The sequence below is a fragment of the Ciconia boyciana genome, chromosome 15 (genome assembly GCF_034638445.1).
Source record: "Ciconia boyciana chromosome 15, ASM3463844v1, whole genome shotgun sequence".
Lineage (NCBI taxonomy): Eukaryota > Metazoa > Chordata > Aves > Ciconiiformes > Ciconiidae > Ciconia > Ciconia boyciana.
The window spans coordinates 10,392,196-10,415,567 of NC_132948.1; the positions used below are offsets into that span (position 1 = coordinate 10,392,196).

Genomic DNA, 23,372 nt, shown 5'->3' on the forward strand with positions numbered 1-23,372 from the left:
CCCACGTGGGCTATAGTCCAGGGGCTGTAACCCTTCCTCCCCATCCTGGAGCAAGCAAGCGCCCAGTGAGTCTCATTCCTTTAACTCTGGCAAACCTTGGCACCAGGAACGTGAAGCAGCCTCCAGAGTTGCCACCCTCGAAACCCAAAGTACAGAATGTGTTTCAGAATAAAGGCAGTTCGAGTGGTGTCAGCTCTGCTTGTGTTTGTTTCTATGGAAAATTGTTACTTTAATGTGAGTCATGGGAGTAATTAAGGGATAAATAGCAGCACTGCAGTTCGTCAACACACTAGTGCCATTGCAAAAGCAAAGGGAAGTGTACGCATTCCTACGGAGACACAAATCCAGCCAGGGTGCTGGCAAAATAACTGTTCCCATCCTTTGGGCTTTGGCAGTCTCCTCTGGTCTTAGTCAGGCTGGTGTCGATCTGGAATAGTCCTGCTGACGTGATTTACCAGAGAGTCAGTGAGGTTGGTTCAATTTAAGTCAGGACGCACAAGACTGTTCAATTTAAGTCAGGACGCACAAAACAGAGGGACCAGTGCAGGAACCCAATATCATAAAATGGTGGAAGCTCAGATGGCTGTTGTTTTTTAAACTTGAGAGTAAAGAAAAACATATTGCACCTTTGCTGATTTTTCTTTTTTTTTTCCTTTAGGATGTACTGACAAAAAGAAGAGCTTGCAGATACTCCCTGTAAAAGCACTGAGCTGAATGGCAACTGTGACAGTATTTTTTTACCCCTGCATCATCACCATGGCTGTGCTAGAGCAGGGAGAGACAACGCAGGAGCGGGGAGCTGAGCTGTGCTTGAGCAGGAGGTCTGCAGCCTGAGAGAGCTGAATCTGATGCTGAAAGCAAGAGAGGAGGAAGAGGGACTCGCTCATTAGGGACCACTCATACTTTTGAGGCAGGTTTTTGTGCCTGAACCACTCTGCCATGCACTAATGAGAAGTTTCTCTGAAGGCAAAGAAAACAATGCACCAAGGCAGGAAATGGAGCACCGAGATGAGTGGGGAGCTAGACAGCGATGGCAGTACTGTGCTGCTGCAAAACAGGCCAGCGTGGATGGAGTTCGGAGGTGAGGTGACACCTGGATGGGGCATTGGCACTTGCCAGGTGTAAGAGGGAGCCTCTATCCCAGCCACTTGGCTAAAACAGCAACTTTCCAGGCTGGTCTAGAGGCTGTAGCAAGTGGGTTCATGTGTTCCAAGTCAGACCTCCCGCCAATTAACCAACAGTTTGGAAAACATTTATTAGAACCTCCTTGGTGCTTCTGGACACATCTCCCTGGCACAAAGGAGCACCATTTGTGCATAGCGATTTAACACGGCTCTAGGGCTCCAGACTGCTGGTGCTCAGCAGCCTGCAAGAGATGCTTGCAGCCTCCATTCCTTCTGCCCAGCAGATTCGGCACCACCAGCCCCTCAAGGCTATCAGTGCGGGAGGCACTGGCAGCTGCTTTGGAGGGGGATCTGAGGAAAGACTTGCAGAGTAGTGCGTGCCAGGAGTGCTCTGTATTTGCACCTGTCCATGTGGAAAGATTGTTTCTCAGCTGAAATCCATACTATGGCCCCTTCCTTTATACTCCATTCTCCTTAGTCTTTGCAGATGATTTCAAGAAACACAGTTTTCCACTTTCTAATAAGCAATTTAAATGCTAAAGGGCAGCTCCTCTGCTGAAAGCAACTGAAGCCAAGGGAGCTGTGACAGTTTATGCCAACTGAAGCTTTGCCTTTAAGTAAATGTTTTAAACTTTCCACTAAGGAGACTAAAATAAGCCATAGCATGAAACATTAAGAGCAAAGAATGAACTCTGGAGACCAGAGGGATTTGGGAAATGAAATGAGATCCATCTTGCTGGCACATTTTTCCCCCCTGTCTATTTTTGGAATTTAAAAAATTCCCCCAGATTTGTCTTTTACAGACCAGCCTTTTGTTCAGCGACCAGCATTGAGCAGCCTCCCATTTCACAGAGAGCAGGTGAGCTTTGGCAAGCCAGCATGCAAAATACAGAGCTGGAAACTATTAATATCTTTTACTGCTGGAGTATGGCAGGGCTTGGCGCAGGTGCTATTTGTTTTCCTTAACAGGCTTTTCAGCTATGCAACTTGCAACCAAATACTAGACAAATAAGAAGATTTCTAGTTAGTGAGCACGTTGTGATCAACCCGACTCTTCTCCAGAATGCTGTGATGCCTGCCACGACCGAGTAGGTTTTACTTAGGGAATTAAAGCGTGGGTTTGACCATGTGGCTGTGCTAGGTGTGTTTATACGACCGAGTGGGAGGCAGCCTGGTCCTGCTCATCGGACTCTAGACAGACTCAGGAAACCTGGGCTCTAACTCCTGGCTGTGGCATTAACGTTCGAGGGGACCTCAGCATGTCACAAAGCCCAGTTCTGCAGTTGGCTTGCAACCTACATTTTCCACTGACTTTAAATGGAGCGGGGGATCTTTGTTGCCTATGAAAATTGAGCCTCCAAACACTTCAGTTCTCCCTGTGTTTAAAACAAGGAGGAGAGTATTTTGAGATCAATGGATAAGAACACCTGCGAGCGCTAATACTTATGTACCCTGCCAAGATACCAGGAGATTAAGCAAATATTTTGAAGGGCTGTAAGATCTTATGAGGCAGGTATGGGGCTGTTTAGTATGTCCAGGATATATTTTTCTCCCTCCTTTTATTTTTTTCCACAAATGGGAGAACTCAGACAGAGAGAGGGACTAGGACACATGTCCTTTTTTTGTTTTGGTTTCAGCCATGCTGATTTGCTTTGTGAAAACTAAACTAAGAGCACCTGCACTAACCCTTACTGAGACACAGTGGAGGGACTCTGAACTGAAGATAAAGAGCCCATCTAATGGTGCCCTAAGATTTAACCTGAATATCACCACAGAAGAGAGAGCTGAGAAAGCAAATAATTTTGGGAATGCTTTGTCTGGCTGCACAGGCTGGAACTCCAAACAGCATGTCATGAAGTTGATAAGGGTTCAGAAGAGATGTACCCTGTAGTGGAAGACTCCATCCACTCAGTTTGGGGTAGCTAATTTTAAGGAAGATAATAGACTAACTGGAGTGTGTGCAAAGAGAATAAAATGAATGATAAAGAGGTTTTGAAAACATGACCTGCAAGGAAGGGTGGAAGGAAGTGAATTTGTTTGGTCTAGAAGAGAGAAGAATGAGGGGAACATGATAATGATTTTCCAGTATTTGCAAAAGGGATAGCAACTGTTCTCCAGAACCTTGGGAAGGGCAAGAAGAAATCAGCTTTATAGCATGGAATTTTTAGACCGGACTGTAGGAAAAGCCAAGTAAATAGAAAACCCTGGGATGGGCTATGTATGGAAATAGGAAATGTCCATCATGGGAAGTTTTTAAGAACAGACGGTAGCAATTCAGATGCAAACTCAGGTACTTTACAAATCAGACAATGGTGTTTGCAGATGCAAAGATACTAGACTGTGTTGAGTGTGGGCAGATGGTTGCTTACACAAAACTGTTTTGAAAGTCACCCAGGTGTGACAGCACTGAATACCAGTTGATTCATTCAAAATTAAATAAATATAACTGGTGTGGGGGTAATAAACAGCATTCCTGTCTCCAGAATTGCTTTCAGACCTCATCTCTAAAGGATAATGCATTCCTTAAAAATCACTAATGACAAATGAAATTACAAAGAAAGGTGACTATGGTACTGACCTCAACAGTAGAGGGTTACAGCACCTGGAAGGCTTTCAAAGCTGGCAGATCACAGTAAAAATAATCTAATATATTGTCTGACTCGGGTAACTCAGCCTTTAGAGGATGCACCTTTATCTCTGTCTATTCCCCCTCTCACCTTCTGTGCCTGAAGAGTAAAAATAGCAAGTTTATATACATTTTTACACTCCTAACCATTGGCTCAAGTCACTGTTCTCACAGCCCTGTCTCCTTACAGCATGGGAAATTGATCCTGCTTGCACTGCATGATGGAGAAAAGGTTCAAGTCTGTCACCTCACGTCCCCAGCCACTCCTCTGCTAGGCACATCCTCCACCTGGGCTGAATGTGGAAACGCTAGAATGGCAGAAATGCGGCATGTAGATGGCACATGGCCACTGAACGTGTCTGCAGACACACAGATGATGCAGGCAATGGAGGCTATTCAGTTATCAGCCCATGCAGGAATCTGCAGGCATCTCCTAACACCCCAGTCCTAACTCCTTATTTTGCAACACCTGATCTCTTACTAAATGCAAGACACCCTTGCCCAAAGAGCTGAGCCTTGAATCTTGTGAGTGCTGTTGGTGCAGTTTTGAAATGAGAAGAGGATTTGCTGGAAGTGCTGTTCTTCTCTGATCCTCTCCAAAGGGAAGTTCCAGTCTCCTGATGAGAAGAGGCAGCAGCATCTGCAGAAGTCTGCAGGTTGCTGATAATGTTTGGGTGAAAACCTATACCCAGTTATATTATTCCTCCCTCACTAGTCCTCCAAAATTTCCTCCTCCAGCGTTGTTTTCTTAACAGCACCTAGGGAAATTCTGCTAGAAGATGGTAGCACAGGCCAAAGAATGAGTCAAAAACACCTACTCATTTTAAGGAATTAAGTAGTCTGAAAGGATTGGATGCTCTTAAGATGAGATCCAGTTGTGTGACACTGCTGCATAAAAAACCTTTTGATATCTCTAGATAAGAATAATGATAATTCCAATCTCGTAGACACAGCCTTGCTCTCTTCTCGAAGCAAGGGCAAGGTCTGTGCACAGCCAGCTTCTCTGTAGGAGCAGAGATCTGTTCTACACCAACATGAATTAGAATATTCCCAGGATGGGGTTCACAGTTGCATGATAGCAACACAGCAGTATGGGGCTGGGGGAATTCGATGCAAGCACTACCTTGCTTAATTCACTGGAGATTACCTGGCTGTTCTTGTCTGCTGGCTAGAAGGGCTCTTGTGTCTGGGCCTCGCTGCAGGGATGCTCTGTGTTAGTTCCTCTTCCATTTTTCACTACTTTTTTTTTTTTTTTTTGCCTAGGAAACCTCTTGTTAGACAGGACTGAATGTCCTTGAAAGCACCAGTTATAACAAACAACCAGGGGCAGATCTCAGGCAAACGCTGCACGAGTCAGAGGTCACAGCTGGAAGTGGTTTTAGGGGAAATTCAAAATTACTGTCAAAAGCAGTTCTCTCTCATTTTAATTGTAATTGGTTAATCTCATTTTATTTGCCTTGCGGCTATGGCTGTGAAGCTTAGGAAACTCTTGGGGCCCCTGCTCTGCTCTCAGTTACCCTGGGAGCAATTCTGAAGACTTCAGCAAAGTTGCTTTGGATTTATCCCTTGTGCCACGGAGACCAAAGGCCATTGCTTGGAGAAGCCCTCAGCAAGGGAGGAAATGAATGTGGCAGATGGCTGTTCCTTTTTCAGAAATGAAGACAGGCAAACGATATTCACTGATTTAACCTTCCTTATGGCCCCTCTGCTGAGAGTTACCAATGGCCAGTGCAGAGAGCTAAGGGACAGGATGGTTTTGTGCATATCACTCCCTTCATCCTTCCTGCACCTGGAGGAGGGGAGGGATGGGGAGCTACAGCTGGTACAGCTGTTCTGGGAAGGGGTGAATATGGTGCCAGGATAGCATCAGCTGAGGATATACCCCACTGTATTTGGGAAACAGAAACTCAGTGCGAGCAGTCCTGTAAACACATCCTGCACCATGCACAGAGCTACAGCAAATTCTCCACTAACAGGCTAAACCTATCTCTCAGCGTACCCGCAACACGAGGGCAGTGTCTGTCCAGTGGTATCTCATGAAATTGCAGAGTGCACAGTCAACAAACCACTCAGGATTAGCACAGCAAGACAATGCTGCAAAACCGGGCGATGCATTAACAATCTGTGCTGGTAGGAGTTTGGCGAAGACCTGATCGAACACGTCAAGCAGCTTGTCTGTGGCCCCTGTCTCCCCACCCTCTCCTTGGCACACGTGTCCAGTTGCATGGAATTTGCTGCTTTGACTTGCAAGCAAGTCAAAAAGCTGTCACACAGCAATCACATCTAACACCACTCATCATCACCATCAATTGTTCTCCAAATGAAACAGGCCACATCGCCAAGCAAAATGCTTGGGAAGATATTTTTCCACTGGACATGCATCCAAAATAAATACAGGAAAATCTCTTTCTCCAAGCACTTCTCCTGATTACTTTTCATTTGAATCATTAGTAAACCCGAGATACGCACACAATAGCACAAGGCTGATGAAAACCCACTTCAACATAGTGCCCCAGGTTTTTTTCAGAGATTAATCCTCTTTGTTACTCTCAGCCTATGAGAAAAACATCCTTCCAGCCTATCCAAAGCCAAGATGATGTGCACATCTTCACATATGCATCCCTTGCTAGATGGATGCTTTTTGCAGCTGGTCATTTCAGCCTTGAAGAATGCTCTGATGGGAGCTTGCCATGGTTTGTATAATCCTGCATTTACTGTTAAGTCTCTGTCTGCCCTAACATGCCAGTTCTGATGAGACCCTGTTGCTGCAGCTTCGGGATTTTGCTTCAAGGTAACAGCATGCTCCACCCTTCTGACTAAATCCCCTCCCATACAGAAAACCAAGTTTGCTGCCTTGATGTACAGTGAGTAGAAGGAAATTATTCCCTCTCTAGGGGCTGGGAAGGAGCCGCATATCTCTGAGGACTGAGAATAATCCCACATCTCTGTGGGTGACTACCTGGGCCTGTGAAGAGTTGAGATCTGCAACCAGGGCAGAAGCACAGGGAGAGGAGAGCTCAGAACAGCAGCCATGGCTTTCCCTCACTGACCAAGCCTGGGAGCTGCTGCTCTTAGCACCCATCCCTTCACTGTATTCCTTAGTGTGGCTTCAGGAAGGGTCTTCCAGGCTCACAGAGTAAGAGGTGCTCTTCAAGGCTGGAGCTTAGTTTTGCCGAGATTTGAATCCAAACCACACACAATCTATTAGCTTCAGTGGGTCCCACCCAAATGGCCCAGGTTCACTCAAACCTCAACCCAAGACCTGTCCTAGGCTCTACAAACAAGAGTTTCTCTCTCTTTTTCTCTTCCCCGAATCCCTGCCTGCAGTGGATGTCCTGGAGAACCTGGCTTGCAGTTTGACACCATAATGAAACTTATGAAATGTTCACCCAACTCCAGTAACCCAGAGATGGCAAAGGCAAATTACAGGCCTCTAGCTCCTGGCTTTTGTGTGCTGGCATTGCCTTTGAATGTGCTAAACGCCATGGACAAGAAATGTTCAGGTTTGCAAGAAAGCAGGCTTCCAGCCAATTGCTTTTACTTGGTGGATTTTCTAATAAATCAGTACCTGTCTCTGCACTTGTCCCCATTTCAGTGTGACAAGACAAATCACAAGAACTGGACACGCTGAGCTATAGTGCAAGCAGGTGGGACTCCAGGGATTTCACCAGGCTCCCTCCCAGACCTGGCATACCAGCCACCAGGCTGGTTACTTATTTCTGTGCAAAGTATTGGGCAGCCCAGGGCCACTTCTGGGGGTGACTGCACTTAAATGGAAGCCACTTTTTTCAGCCTACCCTGACCTGGGCATGCAGTAGAGCCCGCTGCCTTTTGCAGCTAGGGTGGGAGTGTTTAGATGTGAAACGTGCCAGAAGCTGAAGCTAGGATTGTACCACTGCTTAGAGAATCAGTATTTCTAGCATCTCCAGTCTTACTTCTTGAAGTAATTCACTTTCCCCTGCCTTGGATTGCTTCCTTTGCAAGAACACTTGGTTTATTCCTAACAGTCTGTCTGTCTAGATGTGAAAGCAGCCTGCAGGTTGGAGCCCTCCCTCAGCTCGCTGCTATGCTCGTCACGGGGATGCTCCCTGCCAGTGGCTTGCAGCTGGTGGCCTGGCAGGCACATATGCTGCGGTGTCATGGCCCCAACAGCATGGGGAGGTACCAAACAGAGCCCTGTGCCAAAGGGGCCGTGCCGTCCTCAGCTGCTCCGTATGTGCTGGAAGTGCCCAGAGCAAACGGGGCTCCATCCCCTGCAAAGGCAGAGTCACAATCACTGCCTGAAAAGCAAAGCCCTTCTGGCCATCCGGATGCCTGTCCTGATGAGCAGGCCCTCAGCAACAAGAAGCCTGGCAGAGCTCTGCTTCACACAGCAAGTCTGGCTTGGGAGTGCGCCAAGCCTGTGCCCCTGCTCACCCTGACCAGCAAAAGCTTTGGAGATCTCTGCCCTCGCTCACTCCTCTTCTTCCTCTTCCTTTATTCTGCTGTGGTTCTATAGTGTAAACTCTTCCCCCAGATGAAGGTCCCCCCTGTATGGCAGCCTCTGAGCCACCAGCAACATCCATCCCTGATTTTCCTCAGCTGTACCAGCAAGGCGGTGGTGCTCCCCAGAGCTGCTGATGACTACAGGCCTTCAGGGAAGACACTGTATCTGGCATGGCTCTACCTGTCCCTCCTACTCCACTGGTACCAGCTTGGAGTGTAACCCAGTGCTCCCAGTCAGGCGATGGTGTGGCAGCCCCTTGGCCAGCCTAGCAATGCCTTTGGGTGAGCAGTCCCTTGGCAGGAGGCCTTGGGGTCCACGGTACAAGATGACAGGAACCTGGCGGAGAACTGAGATGCTTTCAGAGAAAGGCCACCCCTCAGCAAACCTCCCAGCCCCAAGACTTTCTTCTGTGCAAATACCTGACATTTAGCAGCATAATCTAGCCTGAATTTTGGGCAAGGTTTCCACCCCCCCTTTCTTCTTGCTTCACAGCTCACTGCTGACATTTTAAGAGCAGTGATCCTGATCTCACATGATAAGCTGAATCCAAACCTCCTGAGGCTGCAGCCCACAGAGCAAACAGCTCTGCCTTTCACCACTTGGAAACTGGGGCTCTGAAAGCAGCCTTCTGGGTGCACAAGAGCTGTGCTGAACTATGCAACAGCTACAGCACAACCAAGGGTCTTCCCATAACTAGCAGCCACCAGCCGGAATGAACACATTGTTCAGACTGCTGTCTCACAAGCAGTGATGGATTATGTTTCCGTAAAAAGCTGAGGGAGGAGGTAGCAACTGTGACAGTGACTGTGGTTGGTAGGAACTGGTCATAGCTGCAAAGCAGGAGATGGAGGGAGGAGGGGGCTGGAGCTGCATTGTACTGCTTCGTTAGGGCTGACATCCCTACAAACCAGAGCTTTGGAAGAAACTTGACTTTGTGTTTTCTCCCCCTTCCCACCCTCAACCCACCGCATTTCTCACAGAACAAAAATCCTGTCTTTTGCCCAGCCCTACCGCTGGAGCACTAATCCTTCGGCTGTGGTGGTGGATTAAGTCTCGGGCCCTGAGAAAGCTCTTCCAAGGCACAGTGAAGATTTTGTTCGTCGGGGTCTAACCCATGTGCAGCTCACAGCTGCCATGGTTGTGAAATTGTGCTTTTTCTTTTTTTTTTTTTAAGCAGCCCATATGAAGCAAGGAAAGCAGGGCTGTTCCGAGAGACTATTCCTAATGGTCTGAAAATAAACCCAATATTTTTCTTGGCTTGTAGAGGAAAATGGTTACCTTGATTGAAACTTGGTTCTAACACACATTTCAGACAGTAATGAAGACTGCAGATATGAGACTTGTATAGAGTCTGTTCTCAAGCCTTCATAGAGGGGTTTTTTCCTTCTTTCCCTTCTCTACCCAAAACTCTGCTAAGGACCTCCAATAGCTTGTTGGGAAAAGGAGCTTTATCTCAGGTGCTAATGTTGTGAGCCACCTTTTATTCTTTGCCATAATGACAAAAGGTTAATGAAACAGAGCTGGCATTTCATCAAGGCCAGCACTGAAAATTAGGGACAGAGCTGCCATTAAAAATAACCAGATGCATGTGCTTCTATCCCTGACACACCGGTCTTGAAATATCTCCCTCTTGGGCTGTACAGCTTCCAAGGAATAGCAGAACAATTGCAATTGTTACACTGGCCAGAGAATGGATTTAATTTGTACTGTTTTATCCTCCCTGTTGGAAACTATCCTCTCTTTTCTTCCACGCCAGCTAAAAAGAAAAGAAAAAATCCAACAAAACCAACACATTTCTCTATAAAGCCTTCCATGCAGTTGGATCACAGCCTACCACAAAGCATGCATGCTTCCTCTATCAAAGGTATAGATTGCTTGCCTTCTGCAGGGTTTCTTGCAACACATCCACATAGGTCATTCTACGTGCAAATTTACAGCAGTTTAATTAAAGTTAGTTTGAAAGCCACTGGTTGGTCAGTTCAACTGGTATACAAAGCTGATGCTAGGGGTGTAGGTATACGTGCGCTACAGAAAGGGCTGGTTAAAGGGGTTGAGTGCATGCTCTCTGGCCATGCCAGGGCAAAGCCAGATGATTACAGTTAAACAGTCTGCAAGAGGGGAATTTAACTTTTTGGATACAGAGAAGGAAAGCAGCTGCAGTACAAGTAACACGTCAAACTGCCCAGAAACGATTGTCCAAGCAGAGGCTCAGGAGCCCTAGCTGGTTTAGGTTAGTTCAGCAGGCATTAGTTTCTTACTAAGGCTATCACATTGCGTAAGTTAAGTAAAGGAGCTGGGCAAGTTATGAGCATGTACACAATGGTGATGTTGCTTCAGCTGAAGGGCAATTACTTGTTGAGCAACCATAATTCAATTGCATTCGATCACATATCTGTACAAGAGAGAGGTCTGCATTCATCTAAGTCACCTGTTTTCCTTAAGTAGGTACAACTGGGCTATGCAGGTGGAACCAGCCTTTGGAAAGACAGGTTGCTGGCCTAGAGAGATGACAAAGAGCTGAAGCTTTATCAGGGCTGAGCAACAATAGACAAATTTTTTTTAAAGAGGAATTTTGTACTCTTGTGACATCACAGTGGGAATATATTTGGCCCTGTTAGGACTGGAAAGATGATTGCAGTGATTGAGTTAGAGGCTTAATGAATTACTGCTCGTCAGCTGAGCTGTGGTAACTGACTCTGCCTGTTGGACACAAAGTACAATGCATTAGCTCAAGGCTAATTTCAAGCACAGTGAGGCATAATGTGGTTACCCAGAGCAGAAGCTGGCCTGAACCCATAGGCTAAAACCCCTTTGCTTTTGGAAAAGTACCTAGTTGTGTTAATTGGCTCCGGCAGGGTGGCTTTAACAGCTTATCTGGCTCCAGAGCACAGTGATCCCCAAGCTCACATGAGGACTGAGGGTGGTTCCTAACTTCGAGACGTGCGGTCCTGTTCCAGCCAAGCTCTGAACCCATATCGACAGCACAGTCCCTAGATCTGCACCAGAAGCGGTTTATTACTGACTCAGGAGGGAAGAATTGTAAGAATGCAGTGAATCGTTAACAGCACAAACCTGGGAGGTCTAAAGGAGGTCAGCGAGGGGGACAGCAGCTCTGCAGTGAGGCCATGGGAAAGCACTGGAGCTGCTCTGCTCCAGTGCTCCAACCCCGAGGTGATCTGACTGGAAGCAGATTAAAGAAAGCTGGCGAGGCACGGTGAATCACTCCTGTTGGGAGCCATTCCCTCTTTCAGCAGCGACTGTAGCCAAGAGCTGAAGTGACTCATGACAGCAGCATCGGCGGATGGTGGGAGACAGACAGAGGATGGCAGAGCCCTAATCAATGCCTGTCATGGGGCCAGGCCACATCAGGTCCGATAGCACCCCCAGGGCAGAAGAACTGCAGGCAGCAGCATTCTTGCTGGGGCTGCCATTGCCAACGTTGTTGGCTGATTACTTACATCTTTCTGGCTATCTCTTCTGCCTCCTAAAGCTTTATTTTCTCTTCCCTAGAGAGGAACAGAAGCTTCAAGAAAACCTGCCTCTCCAGCTGCCTTCAGCCCTACCCGTCAATACAGAGTGTTGAAAGAGGGAGGATGTGGAAGGGAGAGGGGAGCAGAGAGCAGGAGTGAAGGACGTGAAGCAAAGGAAGGAGCAGGAGTGAAGAACGTGAAGCAAAGGAAGGAGCAGGACTCACAGGGGAGAGAGCAATCTGGCAGGGGGGCAAGCTGGTATGTTGGGGTCTGCGGCACTGTCACACAGTGCTGAAATCAGGCGGTGATGCAGAAAGGAGTGAGAGGATGGATGGGAAGAGAGAGGAGAGCAAAGTCTGGCAGCAGGGATGAGCAGGGAGATGGCTATGGCTATGAAGCAATTAAGCCTGATCAGGCAATCAAGCCTGATTAAGCTGTGCCCAGAGCTCCCCCTCCTCCTAGTGCCACACACACAGGCTGCAGCTTACAGCTAGAGGACCACCACGAGGGGATGCAAGCACAGATGGGGGCTCTGGCTGCTATTTGTGTGATCTCTCCTGTGGGGCTCCTGGTTTGACACGGCCTGCAAAAATGCTCAGAAATCCTGGGCACCTTTATAATGGTCTGGACAAAATTTCCAGCAAGGAAAAAAGGCCCAGGAAAACCTGGTGGCATGGTAGCTCCACACAAAGAACAGTTAATCCTGGGCTTTGCTACCTGTCACAGTGCATTACACTCCCCTGCAGCTGACCCCCAGCGTGGAGCAGAGCCACCTTCCCCAGCAGCAGGACTGCAGTCGACAGATCTGCGTTTCTGTTCAAGAGGGCTCCTACCAAGACATCAGACAAATGGGGAGCTCTGGGAGGTGGGGCAGAGAGTCAAACTCTTTTATAGCAGGTCCCACAGGAATTTGTTTTCCTCCTATTTTTAAGTTGAAAAGGATCGAGTTTCACTGCAGGAAATAGTTCTTCTCCTTCCTCCCACTCACCTTTCTTTTTTCTACAGCACATTGAAAGAGCAGTCTGCTGTCTGCCTCAGGTTTCCACGAATCAGGCAGTCAAACTGGAACCAAAGTGCTTGTTATCTGCAGCCAGGGAAGCAAAGGGAGAGAGGCTGGAGAAGAGGTGCTCCTGTCTGCAAATGCTCAAACTTCTGGGTGTATATATTGGTGAGATACACCCTTCCCCATCCCTTTTGATCAGGCTGAGCTTGTAATTGGGGTCTCAGGAGAGGTTTCTGTGAAGTCCCTAGAGACAGGATATTCATATCCATGAAAGCTGCCCTGCCTTCTTCCCTAGTAGAGCAATGTCACAGAAGGATCTCAGGGAGGGCGTGCAATGACCTACCCTCAAGGAATCTGTTCTGCATTGTACAGTGCATTGTACTTGCAGAGCTGGACATTTGCAACAGCACTCAAATACAGGCCTCACTTTGCGTTCCTGTTAGAAACACACACATTCAATCAGTGCAATGCTCTTAAAATCTCCACATGCCCGGGCTGTGCTAACATCATGACACAGATTCCTGCACATCGATAAATCTGCACCTTGTTGCAGATGCAAAATGGACAGTCAGCAGCCGTGCACTGGGGCTCGGGGCAAGATGCACTTAAGCCATCAGACTTAAACCTGCCATTCAATTCCCAGCCTATCACCTAGGATTTAGAACAGGGGTCTGGCTAATGAACAACAGCCTGTTGGACACTTAGCTACAATACACTACTTTTTGATCCTCAGAATTCACAGACCAGTGATTTCTCACCCCCTCCTTCCCCATTCTGCTGATACCAATCAATTTTGTTCACCAGACACAAACCCGTCCTTCCTGCACTGGGCTCGAGGCAAGGCACAACCCATTTCTCCCATTTCCCTTGCGGTGACAGTAGAGACAATGCCTCTTTTGTAGGTGCTTCTACATGTCTGGTGGAAAACATATCGGAAACTAGCACAGTTATATCAATAATCTCCTGTTTATTATTCCTCCTGGCATGGGATTTGCCATTACCTCTCTAGCACAGGCAATGTTTTCCATTCATCTTTTCTCAGCCAGGTGTTTGCTCATTTGCAGCAGGGGGCTTCAAAAAAGACAAAGCTACAATTGATAGGAAACAGAAGGCCAGGCTGCTGCCAAAATGGGTTTTCCTCAGGGATATTCATAGTCTTAGAAATGGTTATTACAATGTCTTTCAACAGTGGTTCAACACACCTGTTAAAAAAGCCTTGCCTTTGCTTTCATTGGACCGGTCTTTCTGATGACCTTTGTCGGGCACCTGTTAGTCAAACACTCTTCAGGTTCACATCCTTCCAAGGCAACCAGTCTTGAGTAAATAACTCCTTCCCACTCCACTGAAGCCAAAGGCACGGCTCTTCTAGAGTGTGCAGGAGGGCTGTCACTGGAGTTGGACAACACCTTCAAATCTTAGGGCCTGATATTGTGTTTCTGGCCTACAGCGTGATGCTAGCGTGGGTTCAAGTACCCACGCCAGCAGCAGTACCCACGCTAGCATCAAGTAGATTCAAGCATAGGGTTAAAGTGCAATAGCTCTTTCTTAGCAGCTCTGTGCACAGAGAGTTCCTTGTCTAGTAAGGGTGCCCAAAGGCAGGGAGACCTACTTGGGAATGATTTCGCACAGATCAAAGCAAATCTGTGCTCAGATGAGTCCATCAGCAGGCAGTAGTGCTATAGATTATACAGACTGAAGCAAGTGCCTATTGATAAACCCACAACACAGAACTGTAGAGCAAAGTCCATCAGAGACACATCTGCAGAGACCTGTTTCAAGAAAATTTAAGTAGATATCTGCTCTCATTACTTCTATTAGAAGAGCACAGAATAACTAAGTACATGCATTTCCTAGGCATCACAGATTTAAGGATTGTTAACTATCCTTATTCCTTAAATTAAATCCTTACAGATTTAAGGATTGTTAACTAAGGATTGTTAATTTATTGTAACTATCCTCAGATAACTTCCTGCACATCTGCATTGTGTGATTAGAAAGACTGAATACCTGAGCACATACATGATTCAAAGTATGAATTCGCTTTGCCTGTGTCTGTATCCTTTGTACATTGGCTTACCCTAGCAAGGTCCTACATTTCAGTCAGTGTAAGGAATCACACAACTTTAGTTTCCAGGGGCCTTTATTTTCTTACCTCCAGTCCCACTACCTTCTGGGTCTGCAAGTTAGTGAGGATGGACCCAGAGTTAACATTTAAGCAAAATATAAAAGGGCATATCAAATCTAACCAAGTTCTTGGTTTTTGCTCTGGTGTAGAGCTTCAGAAATACCCTCTCCTTTCATGTTACACACTGTTCTGGCAGACCTGGCCACCTCCCTAGAGGTAGGTATGTTTCATGGACATAAAACCTGAATGGGGCTGAAGCTTTCAATTTTCCTTAAGTCAAATCTCACAATGAGAGTTGCGGCAGTAAAGTTGCCGATGTGGCCAGCCTTCTGCAAAATATTTTGGACTAGAAGACTTCTTGGGACTGTCTACTATTATTAGAGCCACAGTACTTCCCCTTTTCAGTTACAGGAGGGCAAGTAGGAGGCTTTGCTATAACATTTGTATGGTGGAAAGTTGGAGTCCCAAAAACTGAGCAAGACACACAGGAAAAACTAAGGAGATGAGATTTGAGTTTGCAAAACAAACCCAGCTGGTAGAGGGAAGATGTGGATTAGTGCAGGCACAGAGTGAGAGTCCAGCTGGGGAACAGACCACAGCTATCTTGGAGGAAGAGAGAACTTTTCCAGCCCTCCCTTCCCAGCACTTTCACTGCAAAGCCTCACAGATTTTGAACTAGAACTGCCCTCTTCCTCCTCCTCCTCCGCTCCCATGTGGACTGGCTGTCTGGGACATTAGCTCAGCTCTGCTCAGGTCCCACTAGGTTCTCTCTGCCCGCAGCTCCCAGGCTCTGATAACAGATATCTCTGAGGCAGAAGATGAACCCACCACGTTGTGGTTATTTCAGTTCCTTCCCTTTTGTCCACCTTCAGGAGCCAGTAGGGGCTTCTGGAAACAGATCACCCAGCCTGGCTGGGGTCCTCACCAGGGAAAGACCAAATCATTGCTGTTCAGACACTACAAGTCCTGGGCTCTCATTAGTAGAACAGTATTGCTGCCTTGATCACAGGGATTCACTCTGGTAATCCCATGCACAATCAAGAGCTGCTTGACAAGATTCACATTCCATGAGCACAGGGTCAGTTCCTTCCCCACTCCCTGTGCCCTCCAAAAAAAGCTGGGAAGGAGCTGCAGTCAGGCCCTTGTATTTCAGTTGGGTCACTCTTTGCTCTGCCTTCCAAAGAAATCAGCACAGAGTACTGATTTCTGGTACTCTTGCTGGTACAGCCCAGCAAGCCAGGGGCTACCCCCACTTCAGTGGGCCAGGAAAGCCATACACATATGGAAAGAGGCCCCAGGAAGAAAGTGAAGAACTCTGCAAGTTAGAGAAAAGGGGGGAAATGCTGCTGCTGGCTAAGTATCTTCATTCAGAAGTTATTACTTTGTAAATACAGCTCCTGCTCCTACTATATTTTTGCCCCTTGGCATCACAGAGGAGCTATAAATATAGCTACTGATTATGCCAAAGTCTGGGGAAGGTGCCTTAAAATGTGGGCTGGCACCCCTGATGTGCAGAACAAGAATGTGCTGTTCCTCTGCACAGGTCTTAACATTTCAAGCCAGAGGGAACAAATGCCCACAGACCATTTGATCATCAGGAGAGACTAGCAGGACCTCATCTACATGCCTACAGCCCCAGAATGTCTTTCCGTGAACATTTCCAGCATGGAAACCGCAAAAGAGCATTTTCATCCTTGGAACACTACTGCGGCAGGAGACACTCCTGAGGAGGGACGTCCAGGCTTGGCTTGCAGCACTGTCCAACCCTGAGCACAGTTTGTTTTTCTTCTGGGTGCAGGAGAAGGTGGGCAGCAAGGGGCTAGATCCTCCAGTTCAACCTTTAGAGCATCTACATAGTTTAGCGTTGCTTGAATCAAATGCCAGCGCTGCCAGGGGAATAGGGACCCCAAGAGATTTATACAGGCACTTGGGAGCAATTCAGAAGTTTACCACTAGGCAGCTCATGGGCAAGAACATACCTGTAAATACCATGGGCAGAAAAATGGGCTTTTGTGTATGTGTGTGTGCAGTAGGTTCATACTGATAATGCTGTCTGGATTTCCAACTGTCTAGACAATGGGAAAATTAGCATCATGAAACTGGATAGTTTTGTGAGATGCCCAGCCAAATATCTGGGAAATATTTTTGTAATGGTTCTCCTCAGAGGGAGATATGAGCCTGAGCCGTCCATTAGAGATGCAGCTCTTTTGTCTTGCATTCTGGTGAGGGATAGAGGGGTTTTACTGAGCCCACTGGGCCTCATCTGCCATGCTTTTCAGCCAGATGCCGGGTGCTACTGTGGAAGAAAATAAGCCCACAGCACAAGCATGGCAAATGAGCTTTCCGTAGGCTGGAGCTGCTGCTTTTCTGGCATGGAAAAGGAATTCCATCCTAAGAACTAGAGAGGCTAGGACTGCATGAACAGTGGTTTACCTCTGGAGACAAACGACTAGAGGCCAGTGTCTCCCCAGCCTGTATTACAGTCTACAGTAAAGTCTAAAGGATTTCTGCAGGGTTTAACTACTGCTCTCTATGGGATAAAAGCTCACAGAGAGCAAGCAAGACTCATTCTGAGCCTCTTGCCTGGAGCCCTGGGAGCACAAGGCTTAGAGATGCACAGGGATCTCTCCTCCTTTCACCTGGGACAAGAAGATGCAGCAACCAGGATTGTGCTTATGGCTGAGGCTGGGAAGTGCTTTGTCTCCATGGCCTCTCAGAAAGTCCCTCCTCAGAGCTGTAAGGCCAAGTTCTACCATGGTGGTACTTGCTCCTGTGACAACCCTAGAAGCACCGGTCTGGCTGAGCAGAGTTGGTGCCAGTGAGAAGACAGAGGGAGGCAGGACCTGCCTTTCCTCAGGTGACAGGTAAATAAGGTTCTTATAGCATCTCCATCTTGCGAGGAAATTGGAACAAGCTCAGACCTCAGTGGTCCTTGGGAGTCTATGCACAAAGGTAACACGCCAGCTGCAGCCAAGCCCTTCTCAGAAAGTCACCAATGTCCACAAGGAGAGAATGCCAGATCCAGACTCAGAGGTACACTTCCCCTGACAGGGTTTTGTTTCAGTTTTGCTGGTACCTTTTTTTTTTTTAAAACAACAACAGAAAACCCCCCAACAACCTCCCCTCCAACCCCCCTCCCCCCTCCCATGAACCAAAACACCAAAAGCCACTTTCTGCTGCTCTTAGAGCTAGTGATCAGCTGAAAAGATCAAGTTGGATCTAAATTCTAGTTTTGGCTCCCCCCAAAAAAAGCTTTATCTCTAGTTCTGCACCCCAGCAAACACAATGTTTATAGGATGATGACATCTAAATACAAGAAGATTGAAAGGAACAATATACAATCGATGTGGGGCAGGGGGGGGAAGCAGCTCCAAAGCACATGCTCTATTAATGACTCAGGGCAATACATCAACACCTTCCATTGCTTCTCTGAAAAGCTTCAAAAAAGGCAGGGGAGACCAGGCGACAGGCACCTCATCTTTCTAGAGCAAAGATGTTATCTTCCCCTGGAAGGAAAGAGCTGTCAATTCATCTAAGGACAGCAGAGCTTAAGTAGCAGCTCAATATTATTGATGATTGTTGGCCAGGGAACCTTTGGCTTGGTTTAGCTTGTGGGAAGCCTTGAAAAACTGCTCTGAGCTTTCAGAGGTGTTAGAGAAATAAACAGAATAATATTTGTAAGCCCTGCGTAGATTCCAGGAAAATGTGCTCAGACTGGGGGCTTCTCCCCATGAACAGCAGTGGAGGCTTTCTTTCACAGTGTCAACAATGACAGCCAAGGGTCTGGATGCAAAATACAGAAGGACTTCTAATGCAGAAGCTGAATTTGCCATGGGTCACTTTTACAGAGAACTTGCATTTTCTTCTGCGAGGGACTGTATGATGTTTCTGGATATTGTTCAGCAACAGTTGAAAGAGTCCTCTGGAACAGGACTGTGTTGTAGCATGGGGTTTTCAAAACAACAGACCTGGCTAATCCAAGGAAGGAGATGTCCGGCGAGGGATAATTTCCTGTGGGAGGTGGTTCTGGTAACACAGCCAGAGACATGCTGATGCTAACAGAAAAGTGCCAGAAGAACCAGTGCTTGCTTGGATATGGACAGACTCGCCGGCTAGGCCTTGAAGCTGATGCACTCCTACAGAGCACTCACAGGAGGAAACTTAAAAGAGAAGCCAGAGCAGAGGATGGAGCTAGCAACCTTTTCTGTGCTGAGGAGAAGAGACCTGTGGCACAGGGACACTGCTGATCCACAGCCAAAGAGCAAAGCCTTCAAAATACAGTGCAGCATGCAGGAAATAACTGACACAGGTTGTGTTTTCAACCAGGTCTCCATGCACCCAAGAGGTCTATGGTGAGAACAGGGGATAGAAACAGGTGTCCCTCTCTGTCAGGGCACAGCTAAGACATTCAGAAAAGCTGAAAGAGACAGGTCGTGGGGTATACTGAACATGAGAAGCTTCTTTCACTTATCCCACCATGACTTCTGGCAGTCTGGAAGGTAGAAATCAATACCTGCTTAAGAGAGTTTATTACAGTTATGCTGGCCTAGTTGAACTTGTTCTGACTCTCAGAGATGGCAGAGGCATAGGATAGAGAATATTGGGTCCTTTGAATAGCTGTCATGAAAACTGTATTCCAGATCACTCTTCTGAAGTCAGCAGAAAGATTGACTATGATGAGACCAGTCATCAAGGGGCTCAAAATGGTCTGAGCTGGTCCATTTTAAGAAGATGGTGAGCGTTTGGTGTGTGTGCTTAAATGCCTCAAAATCAATAGCCACTTTGGGGAAAGAACGCTTAGCTCCTTGACTAGCCCTGATTTTTGATGAGGTGCCCCCAGTACAGTGACACACATGATGCAGAGAAGCACCATAAGAAAAACAACCTGGATGCAGAAGCTAGGCCAGAAGCAAAACAGGTAAATACAATCTAGTGCTGAATGGGTTCGCAATATTTGGGGTTAGCTCAATGGTCCCAAAGTGCTATACTTTGCCAATATTGACTGAAATGAAACATTTTATTTGTGTTTTCTTGACAGAAAAATAAAAAAAGTTGCTACAACAACAAAAAGTCCCAGGGAAAGGGGAAACAAAGATTAGGTCTATATGCTCAGAATTTTAAACAGGAGGGCAATTTTGCTCTGGAGATGAGTGCAGAAGCAGTTCAGAGAAATAAAAGCCTCTGTCCCCTCCATTTTATGTCAGAGGAAGATAGTAACTAATACCCTTCAGATACTATTGAAAAAATTTCCTACCTATGACAAAATAACAGCACCAGAAAGTCAACATTTTTTGCTGCAGATTCGGTTGTTGTTTAACTTTTCTGAGCTATTTCCTTGCTCCCACCCATCACAACACTGACTATAATTTCTTTTTCCCCCTCCATTTTTGTAGAACTAATTTTTTGAGTTTTGTAAAGTTGATCTTGGCTCATGGCACACACCCCACATCTGTTTTCCTAGGCCTTACCATTTGAGTCAGAATGATTGCATTTTAACTTCATCTCCTCACTGCTACTGTCAAGTTTAAAAACAAAACTAAACACTCCCACCACCACCAAGGCATACCTGATGTCTGGGAAGGCACATGTCCCCTCACCTCCTGGTACTGGATAGCGAAAGGTTACTGTAAGAATGTAGACTGCTTATTTATTATTCTTTAAGATGATATGGTGTGAACTGACAGCATAGGTTAAGTACAATTATTCTGTATGAGTGAATTCTCAAAGCTCTCCTTTTGGTTCTTATCCAAGATCCTTTGAAAGTCCATTGTTAAAGATAAGCGCGCACACAGACCAGTGGGATGTGACATTCTTAAACTGGTCATGTTGTTTTTGCTACCTTTTGAAATCAAGGCCTGAGAAACTGCCCATCCCTGTTCTTGGAAACTGCCCATCCCTGCCACACACTTCCAGGAGACCCTGACTTTGCACTAAAGACCTCACTGCTGCATGTTGCAAAGTGACCAGTGACTTGGCAGAACCATCCCCAGACACCGCAAGAGACACTAAACTTTCAAGTGGAAGGTACTTGCTGAAAAGTTTGGTCTCTCAAGATTCAGACTTTGCCAAATTGAAACTTTTAAAACTATTAACCCTCTTTGAAAACACAAACTCTTAGCTTCTTAGCACCTTGCTGAATTTCAGCTGGGGTGGTTGGAAGGGAAAAATGCTAAGTTCAGTAAGGCAACGTCTACATTAGAGATAAGATACGCTCAAGCAAGAGCATGGGCATGTCTATTGGGCATGTAGTCAGAAAAGCTGTGCTGGACCTCTGCAGATTCATGACCTTCAGTTAAATTTGGCTAGATATATCTGGGCTGGATATGCTTTCTACCATTCTGCATCTGGTAAGACAGTTAATAAATACTTCTTTCAGCATCATCTTTCCTGTGGTATTTTGCTCATTCTAATTCTGCTACTAGGCAGAACTCAGAAATGCAGGAATGTGAAAGTTAGAGGGGAGGGTTTTGTCCCAAGTGCAAAACACTAAATCTGGACTCCAGTACACATTTCCTTGGCTGTGGGAGTCAAAGCCCAGAGACCAACAGAAAAAATGAAGGCCACGGGTTAAAGGCAACTCCATGCCAGGGTAACCACCTTTCCCTGGCCCAGCTCTGAGCATTGCAGAGTTCTGACCATCTCTGCTTGGTTAACCCAAGAGCAGGATGGCTACAGAGCTGAAATGGTGACACACATCAAAAAAGAAAGAAAGAAAAAAGAGGAAGTGAAGAGAAATTTTAAATACTGCTAGTTGGTAATTATTCTGAAGAATGAACAATGAGGGAAATAGCTTTCACAGGGGCAAACCACTATGATTTGGAAAAAAGGTAAAGTTTTTAAACTCTTACACAGAGTAAGCTCTCTGGTTGCAATTAGTAAATGTTAGCTCAGTCAGGCATGGAGAGTGCTTCCTTGCCAATGTCCGAGTCTTGTTTTGTCTCTGATAATTCCATATTCTGCTTTTAAGAGACAGCTCATGTTTGATGTTAGTGTGTCAATATACAAGTCTAAATGCTGTTCTGGCATATTCTGACCCTTAAAAAAAAAAAGAAGACTGGGCAGATTCTTTTTTTTTACTGGCAGATTTACTGAAGATAATTCTTGGGTTTGGGCTGCACACTTTAAGCCATGTGACTTTTGCCATCATACTTGACAGAATGCTACGCTGGAAGCAAAGTTTGAAAGCTAGACTAGGAGCAAGGGTCCATCTTTCTTGCTTTTGTCCTTGCACTCCTCCTCTGGGCTGCTGGGCTTGCTCCGAGTTCTCCAGCCCATTGCAAGGTGTAATGGTAGCGTAAGGAACTATATTACTTCCTTATAGCTCCTCACTGTGTAAGAAAGCCTGGGGTGAAGAGCAATCCATTCCTTAGAGTTATTCCTGCAAGGGGCTGTGTTGAAACAAGGAAAACTATCAGGCAGAAGAGCTGCATTTGAACATCTCCCTCTAGATACATTCTTGGCCACGGCAAGGAAGAATTTGGAGAGATGGCTGTTGGACTGACATTTGGATACATTTTAGTGCGGCATAACATATCAGGCCTCCTTGGAAGTGAGCCCTCCTCAGTTTACCTGGTCCAGAGTTCCTTGTGTCTCCTTGCAGCAGGTGGCCCTTGAAGTCAGGAGAGCTCCAAGCCACACTGCTACTTGTAAAGCAGAACAGTCTATATCTTACTGATTCCCCTTGAACTTCTTATATTCAGTCTTTCTCCCTGCACCCAAAATAAAGATCCTTGAGAAAGTAGGCACATCTTGGAACAACTAAGAGACTCTAAAGCTCCAGACTTTGGAAAAATCAGGTGCAAAGTGAAAGCAACACATTTACAACGGTCACCTGAGTATAGCACTACCTGAAATACCAAAAGCAAGAGAGATGAGCATTGCTTTTTTTAAACTACAGATGGGCTGCATTAACCACAAAGGAAACTCAAGAGCAGCTCGTGTCTGGAAGTAATAAAAAACATTTGCATAGCATGCATGGTGTAGTCAGTGCTAGCAGGAGGTGCTGGATGACGAGTCCAACAGGCTGGGGACCTCCTTTGTCAATGCAAGTGCAAACCCAGAAACCCTCTCCCAAAAGCGGCCTGGAAGCACTTCCTCAGGGAAGAAGGTGGGCCAGTCTCCTAAGCACAGGTACCATTTCACCTTTCAGAGAGTCAGCCTAGTTTGCAGGCGACCCCTGCAATGCATGACAACCATTTCTGAGATACCAGAAGTAGATACACAGAGGAAATTCACACAATCCGAACAACTATGAGAAGTTTTACCTCCTAAACCCGTGCTGGAATTAGGGCACACGAGTGCCCTAAGTGGTGGCACAACAACCTAGCACAGAGCAACATCACAGGCTGAAAGCTGCATAACTGCAGTGATAGAAATATGCTGGTGTAGCAAAACCAGTCCTGCTTTCTACACAAGCAGGGAGGTTGTCAGCACAGTTTCTCTCCACCACTGTACAGTGTATCCCTCACACTTGCTGAGGTTGCAAAAAGTCCCAACTATTCTCCGCTGCAGGCATTAGTCAACTGCTGATGGCTAGAG

The 23,372-nt window shown here is 46.5% G+C and overlaps 1 protein-coding gene across 3 annotated transcripts in view; it reads right to left on the reverse strand.

The window, feature by feature from the left end:
- Positions 1 to 23,372, reverse strand: part of CCDC92 (coiled-coil domain containing 92) — a 98,021-nt gene that overhangs the window by 39,899 nt on the left and 34,750 nt on the right. The window lies entirely within an intron of this gene.